The 8,233-nt window shown below is 44.2% G+C and overlaps 1 long non-coding RNA gene across 1 annotated transcript; it reads right to left on the bottom strand.

Moving 5' to 3' along the window:
• Positions 1 to 5,991: 5,991 nt before the first annotated feature.
• LOC125946697 (uncharacterized) lies at positions 5,992 to 6,302 on the bottom strand. The gene is made up of 2 exons (XR_007467788.1): positions 6,232 to 6,302; positions 5,992 to 6,120 (listed from the first exon to the last, which is right to left on the bottom strand). It is a non-coding gene; the product is annotated as an uncharacterized LOC125946697 (long non-coding RNA).
• Between the last annotated feature and the right edge of the window lie 1,931 nt (positions 6,303 to 8,233).

The raw sequence follows: 8,233 nt of genomic DNA, 5'->3' as shown, positions 1-8,233 counted from the left end.
ATAGTAAAATAATATATATTATTAAATAGTATTATTATTATCAGCATAGACGGCGATGTCATCAGAATTAGCAATTTATTTCATTGATTCTCGTAATTCATAACTGCACTGCATGAATGCATAGGGTAGCGAGTTTGGAAAATGTTGAAAAGAGGCGGGGATGAACGTGAATAAAATTTCCGCGAGTGTGATGAGAAGTTGAAAAATTTCACACCATAGTATTTTCATTCACTTGCCGGCCACTTAGTAGGCCCTCAGAATGACGTAAATCTATTGAAATATGTGCAGCATTTTATGCAGCAAAAGCTTTTAGCTCCCGTTGTCGGCTACGTTCAAGTGACCTTGAGCGGAAAACCAGAGCCGTTATCCGGGTGCTCAAACGAGAATATCCGAGCTTCGTTGCGAGAACAAAACGAGATCATCCGGGCAACCTGTAAAAGTATAAGCAAATGTGGTTTCTGGCCCCCAACCCTTTGTACAGTACCACATTACATACATTTATTACTGCCCGAACAAGTTACAAAAGATATTGCTTCCGAGTTCTCCCTAATGTTCGTTCATAACCTCACTCAAGGTGTAACTTATAGTGCGCTGAAGTTTTATTGCCATTTCCAATAGCGATGTTCATAATCCAGATAGAGAGCACCACACACTTATTTGTCATCTTTTGGTACTGAGACAGGATTGCCTGTGCTCTTTTCAACGCCAGCGGTCTGTGAAATGCGCTATGGCCTCTAAGATTTGCGCGCCGGCTGGTTAGCCGGCGCACGGAAATCTCGAAGGTCACGGTTCCGTGGCGTGGATTTTGCGTCGCCTCGAAAGCTGGCGCCACGCTGCGTGACGCCTCCTTTAGGCGCAAAATTCTGTCTTTTATATCCACAGGCGACTATAATTCAAGATGTAAATATTGCGACACAGATCCATCCGATCAGCAGCATATTCTATGGGGTTGTAGGAATAATCCACCCCCCGAGAAATCTGCTACGGCAAGCTCCCTCACAAGAGGCTTGGGACTCCGTACTAAAATGTATTAACCCTCAATCCCAAGCCACGCTGGATGGACTGGGTGCCAAAGATGGCGGCCAGCTGGACGCCATCCTAGCCCCCTCCACCGGATTTCGGCTCTCACCTCCCCTCCCCTCGTCTTCAATAAGGTTTATTTCCTCCTTCCAGGTGCTTCTTCTGGCTGGGCTGTGCGCTTTGTCTCCCTGGTGACTTTCGCTGCTTGCTATGCCACCTTCAGCCGCTGTTCTTTGCAGGGCAACGTCCATGCGGACCAGCACACAGTCTGGCGTGCCGCGGTGTGGTCCGTTGTGGTGGGGTGGGTTGTGCCGTTGCGAAGATGCACTACACCCATTTTAAGATTGCGGCCAGTATCATTTCCAACCAATCTGCTCTGCCGGTAGCTATTTCTTGCTTACATCTACTAATCGAATATACTAGTGCAAAAGCATTCCGTCGGGGAGTGCCCCAGCTACGTCACGCGAAAAGTGCAATACCATGTATTTGCACAGAAATGCGTAGTTTGCGAAGTTAGGAAATTTAGTCGTTATAATTGTGTAAATGTAGATTATCAGTAGCTTTATCAGCAATAAGGATCAATTTAAACAAAAAATGAATACAAAGATAATACAATTGAGATACACATAAAGCTCCATAGAAATTGCGCGGGGAAGCTTATAGTAGTAGTAATTGGCCCAATCCCAACTGACATTTGGGATTGGAGCGAATTTGAAGTTAGGGGGTGGGAATGGGAAAACTGCAATTTGGGCACATCCTACCTAAATTTGGGGGTGGGTAAAGCTGAAGTTTGGCCATAGGTAAACCTAAATTTGGTCGGGAGCCAACTTCAAATTTTGCATTGGGCAGACTGAAATTTGTGGATGTTCCGATTTGAAGTCTGCATGCATGCTAACCTAAATTTAGGGGTGCCCCAACTGAATTTCTAGGGTGGGCCAACTTCACATTGGGGGTGGGCCAACATGAAATTCGGGGTTGGCAGAACTGAAATGTTGGGTTGGGCCAACTTGAAATTGGGAGGTGGGCCTACCAAAATTTTGTGGCGGGCCAACTTGAGGTTTGGGTGTGGGCCAACTTGAGATTTCTTGGCTGGCCCAATGTCCAATTGAACACTGCTGAGCATCCCTCGAGTGATGAACTCCTCGCGGGCAAGCGAGCGCGTTGAGACGCTTGGCGCATTTTCATTGGGCCTTACCCAGACGCGGTTAGAATGCAGGCGAGAGCTTGCGCAAACAAGGAGCGCGCGCATAACACAGGCTTACCAGAGCAACAGTGATGGTGACATGGTATCGCGGCGATGCACTCTGCCCTCACGGAACACCTCACGCACTGCTGCGGCAGCTGGTCCCTTTCGCTCGCTCTGCTACGTCGAGGCGTGCTCTTGCCCGGCGTTCCGGCTCGATTGCTACGATCGCTGTGAAGGGGTCGGATGCAGCAAGAAAATATAAGAATTGTGTACAAAAGCCCAAACATTTTTTGTCACCGCAAAGGCCATTGCTAGACGCGCATAAGCTAGGAGAAGCAACTAATCGAAAATAAGCAGAATTGAAATCACAGCTGAGCCCTACAACGCTTACGCATAATTAGACGCTTCTCAGAATTTCTCTAGCTTTTATAGGAGATAGGCGACCGTTTCTCAAGATCTCTTGCAAGAGCTCATTGCATGACGCTTTGCGTGAGCAGCGACAACAAAGTCACGTAACAAATAATTCATAGACCTTACGGGAATAGAGAAAACATATCCTGAAGCATATTTTCCAAGAATTGTTGTAGGCCGCTTCCCATGAGCGATGACAAAAGAGGAACCTGTTGCTCTGGAGAAATATCGTATTTTTGTGCAAGGTGTATAGCATGACTCACCGCTGTGGAACAGTGCATGTGTGTTTGTTTCATGTAATCTTGTTCATTTGCACCCGCTTTTGCCATACACCATTATATGATTCATAAAATGGTGCAGGCTGGCAAGGCTATATCTTCTTTCGAAAAAAAAAACTCTAGTCGGAAGCTAACAGCACAATATCTATATATATAAGCGCATCAGCTACCATCATGACGGCTATTACTGCGAGTAGCGTAGTACAGTAGCTCTCCCCTATACCTGAACAATTAAACTAACCGGCAATTATGCGGTGTGATGCTCAATGAGAGTCAATGATAATGCTCAACCCTCTCAGGAATTATGAACAATGACGCACAACGCCTCATGCAAACACGTCTTCCTGTATGTTCTCTGGACTGCGCAGACAAACAGTAGTGGCGCATGCAAGGTAATGTTTAACATCAACTCTCCACTCTCGTATTGCACTAAACGCTCAAGTAATTACACATTCACCACCAACGTCACCGCTAATTATCGTCATTCAAAGCAAACAGCATGCAAAGTTTCGCTTACATCGATACTCACAGTGCGTGGGATCCGCAGATTTTTACTATTGGGGAAACGCTCAAGAGGCGCAGTGGCGCGGACTGTCCACGGTTTTCAGGTGTTTGATTGCAACCCCAGCAGCCTGATAACATTAGAACTCTGTCTGCCCATAAGCTTAGGTAGTGTTCGTGGTAGTTAAATGTACTAAATGCATTTTTATCTACCTTGCGAGCTGTACCGGATTCATAAGTATGCGTTGTTCGTCCAGCAGAATAAACTCGAACTTCCCCTGTCACCATTCAGATTTTATGACAATGCGATATCTAATAATGGTCAAAAAGGTCATGATTTAGAGATAGAACTAATCCTGCATCAGCTCCCCAGTGGTTTAATAGACCCTAACAGTTGCGACCTCTGACCTCGGCCGTTAAAGTTTTAGAAAAGGGACGGTCTCGTTTGATTCGAAGTTCCGAAAAACATCTGGCCAAATTGTAGCTGTTATAGGGGATGGTTCTTACCACCCTTTTTGTTTTTATCATTCAAGGACCATAACCATAGCTGGAAGGGTTCATTGAAACATCAAAATTACAAAGTGACCAAGTCACTGTCAGAAATATATAGTAATTTAAATTGTTCTATCATAACTAGCAAAACATACCACCACAATTAAATAAATAGAGAAAAACAAAGCGAATAAAAAAACTGCAGAGTAACTGCTGGAAATTGCGAAGCAAAAGAGAATGAATGAAATTAGTACGACCGAGTAGTAAAAAAAAAGGAAAAATGTTATTGGTGAATTTGCAATACTGAATGAGATACGACATTAAGTGAGCAATACTTCAAGAATAGCATAGCAAAATGTTATCTTCGTTGCAGCAACGCTTATTCCACAATTCTGCTCACTACATTTTGCCGTCTAAAATTGCTCTATTGAGTTGTACACATAGCGTACTTTTCTGTACTTCATTTATTATTTCTACCCTTGTAATGTAGTTTTTGCAGTGTGCTGTTTGTAGTAAGTCCGCTCATTCCTACTATGCGCTGCTGGTCTTCAAAGAAGTTTTCTGACGTAGACTTTGTGCGAAAACCAAGAAAACATCCTAGTGCCCCATTAAATGCAGGACCCTACAGCGGACATCTAGCAAAGCATTGTTTGAAAAATTGATAGACGATGCTTTGAGCCATAAAACATTATTCTATCGTGATGCTGCTTTCGAAAACATGCGCAGGTATTTCTGCGAACAAGACCAACTGTAGCTGCTTGATACAATCGTAAAAGTTATACATAGAAACGGACAGGAAGCACAATCGGACACATCAAAGGGATGCAGGAAAAAGCTGTACCCTTCCAACGCGCATTTTGGCATTTATGGAAACCAAGCTATAGTTTTTCGGAGTGTAATAAATGCCGTTTAACCAACGGCATTGTGTAAATTTGTGTTTAGTTTACTGATACTCAACGCTATTATCTAGCAAGGTTTGTACGTGTTAACACCAGAAAAGTCATAACAAAGGCAACCGTAAGGGACACATGCAATTTTTATGTAACGAACAGAACTATGCTTAAATAGAAACTAACAAGCCGGTAGATGCACATTGGTACGTGTTTGTGTTGGGATGTCAAGAAGTCACATGTGGTATATGAAGCCTGGAAGAATGGCCATGACAGTTTGTGCCCTGGAAGAACTCATATCAAGTGGCAATTTGGGATTTTGTACCTCTTGTGTCTAAGTCTCGCTCACACGTTATGGGAATTAGGCAAAAATAGGCAAACAGCCAGTCAAAAAGATTTTGGGGTTTTACGTGCCAAAACCACGATCTGATTATGCGGCACGCCGTAGTGGGGGACTCCGGAAATTTGGACCATCTGGGATTATTTAACATGCACCTAAATCTAAGTCAACGGGTGTTTTCGAACTTCGCCGCCATCGAAATGCGTCCGCCGTGGCCGGGATTCGATCCCGCGACTTCGTGCTTAGCAGCCCAACACCATAGCCACTAAGCAACCACCACGCCAAGAAAACAGCCAGTCGCATATACAGAATTAATATTTGGAACACAATAAACTGATCCAAGGAATCTATGAATACAAATGTGCTGTCCTAAGTAGGTCGGTGTTCTTTATTGAGGCCTTCAATAAAGGTGCACCGCAGTTCTGAGAGTTAGAATAAGCAATCTACAGTTATAACTGTACATTATATTCTCCATACTTGCATTTAGTGCTTACATAACCTACCTGCGTGTGCATATATATATATATATATATATAGTGTTGCCAACAGCATCGACTCTTCATTTCCATACAAAATCCAAGGGGGTTATACTCGCGACACTTGCAACGGCGGATATCTCCTCGAATGCACCATTTGCCGCTCGCAAAGCATCGGACAAACGGAAACCCCTATCAGGCTGAGATTTAATAATCACAAATCACATGTAAAATCTATGCCGCAGCTGCCCCTCTCCAAACGAACATTCCGCATCGCCGTCGCCTTCGCGGTGGCACAATTGATAGTGCAACGAATGCGTAATGCCGAGATTGTGGGTACGACTCCCACCGGCGACAAGTTATATTTTCGTCCACTTTCACTTCTATTTTCGTTGTTATTTCTACATTCCAATTTCAACTGCACCTAATTTTCCCGATGCTTTCCTTGGATTCTTTGTCTGTTGGCTTTATGTGGCCATGATTAACAACGGTCGAGCCCCTCGGTTCGCCTTCTTCTCTTGTTTACCTGCAAGAAGAAAGCAATGACAAGGCTGAATGCACTTTTGATTTTTGACGTGAGATGGCGCTAACATGCGCGGCCGCGAATTAAGTGACGCTATACAACCTTCATGCGCACGTCTACGCTCATGAGCGCTTCAGCACGTGTGTGTATGAATGCTTCCTACGTTCCCGCGGCTTCATGCTTTGTTTACTTCAGTGTTTCGTGTGACATAGAGGGAGACATGTTTTTATTAGAAGGCAGCGATTTTTGCGGGCGTGCACGCTACAGCGAAAATGCTATTCTGCACAGTGAGGGGGAAAGGAAATAAAAGTGCCCAGAGGAGAGAGAAAAATGAAACATGAAAATAAATATAAAATTTAGCGAGTGGAATAGCGAGGTGGCTGACTGGTCGAGGGAACTTAAATATGATATTCACAGGTGAGAGGATGGCCGAATTCAGCTTTGCTTTATTATGAAGTGAATCGTGTGTGAAGCTGTGCGGGAAGGTCGATTTATGAATGGTATCGCAAGAATGAATGCAATGTCTGCAGGTCTTTTGAAGAGCAAGGTATAGTCGTTTTTATCAAGGAGAGTGAGAACCATCTCTCCATGCCGTAGCGCAGGATTAGGAAGGCGCACCTTCTTCAATGCCTTGCGAGGGGGTTCAAGACAGCTCAGAGGCCATTGTGGTGATGCCTAGGCCATTCTCGTTGGAAAGGTCTATATTCCCTAAGATGCCACTTAGCGTTACAGGAGCGTGGGACATAAAGTTTTAAACGTTATATTTGCTCTGCGCAAATAAAGGAAGAGTTTAATAACGTTATTGGCGAATGCGTGAGTTAATTCCTGTACACATTACAATTAAATTACCTTAAACGTTTTTAATTACTCTCGTGCCAACAACAGCGCATGCAAGCGAGTACGAACTAATGAAGAATTCACCGCGACTCCTAGCCAAAATAGAGGTCCGTTAAAATTAAGAACAGTTGTCGCTGCAATTAGTCAATATTAGCCTGAGATATCGTGCCCATTGTGTCTTGAACCGATAAAAGGGGATCAATCAATAGCTTTTTTTGCGCAGGAGGTCAACGGGAACTGACAAGGGAGGAAAATGTTGTAAGTACATTTTATCACAACATGAAAATTATACGAAATCGCACGCGTATAAGGCTCCCTAATTCATCGCGGGGACGCCCTTTTACTTTTCCACTCGCTGGGTTTCTTCACCGTATATAACACCTGAGCTGTCGTCACTATTTTGCCACGTCACGTTAATTTATCACAGAGGAGAGCCGCAACCGACGGCCCACCGGGGGAGAAGATACTATGGGCATATACTGGACTGTATCCGTTGGCCCGAGGTACTGCACTGATGCATGCAGCCGCAGGAGGTTCTCCCCAAGCATTCCTGCGCCCGGTAAACGGTCAGACGAGTTCTCTCGGGAGGCATTTCGTTGCTCGTCGAATGCACTGCAGAATTGCTTTCTGAGATCATGCAGGAATTTCTGGTTCACGTCAAGCGTCAGTCAGAACGATAGTAAAAGTGTAATCGCTCAGCTGGAAACCTCGCGACATTTTTATTAACTCCACCAGGCTTACGCCGCCATTTTAATGTCAAGATAATTCCGTAAAATCATAAAGCGGCATTAAAGCCACAATTGTAAATTATGCGCATATCTGACAACACCGTCAAAGCGATCTCAAAATGTACTCTTCCAAATGCATTTCGATGGGGGCGAAATGCAAGAAACACCCGTGCACTTAGATTTAAGTGCACGTTAAAGAAGCTCAGGTGTTCCAAATAATTCCGGAGTCCACCACAATGGCGTGGCTCATAATCAGATGGTGGTTTGTCACGTAAACGCCCATATTTTTTACTCTTTGAAATAAATAGATTGCAATATCAGTGACGTGGTTCATGCGTTCCACACAGCTCCTTTCGTTTTGCCTTTCTTTAAGAAGAGCAAAATCTGCGAACAAGCCAATTGCTAAAGCATTTTGCCATTGGTACGTGGCCACAGGGGCAGGCAGACAAATTAAGTAGGTAATTTTTACAACAATGACGGAGTTTCAATTAAGTGTGCCGCACGGTTCCAATGATAAGAGAATTCCACATTCGTAGTCAGGACAGGAACTG

Source organism: Dermacentor silvarum, chromosome 7 (genome assembly GCF_013339745.2).
Source record: "Dermacentor silvarum isolate Dsil-2018 chromosome 7, BIME_Dsil_1.4, whole genome shotgun sequence".
In the NCBI taxonomy this organism is placed as follows: Eukaryota; Metazoa; Arthropoda; class Arachnida; order Ixodida; family Ixodidae; genus Dermacentor; species Dermacentor silvarum.
The sequence above is the reverse complement of the archived record's forward strand: the minus strand, read 5'-3'. Positions and strand labels throughout refer to the sequence as shown.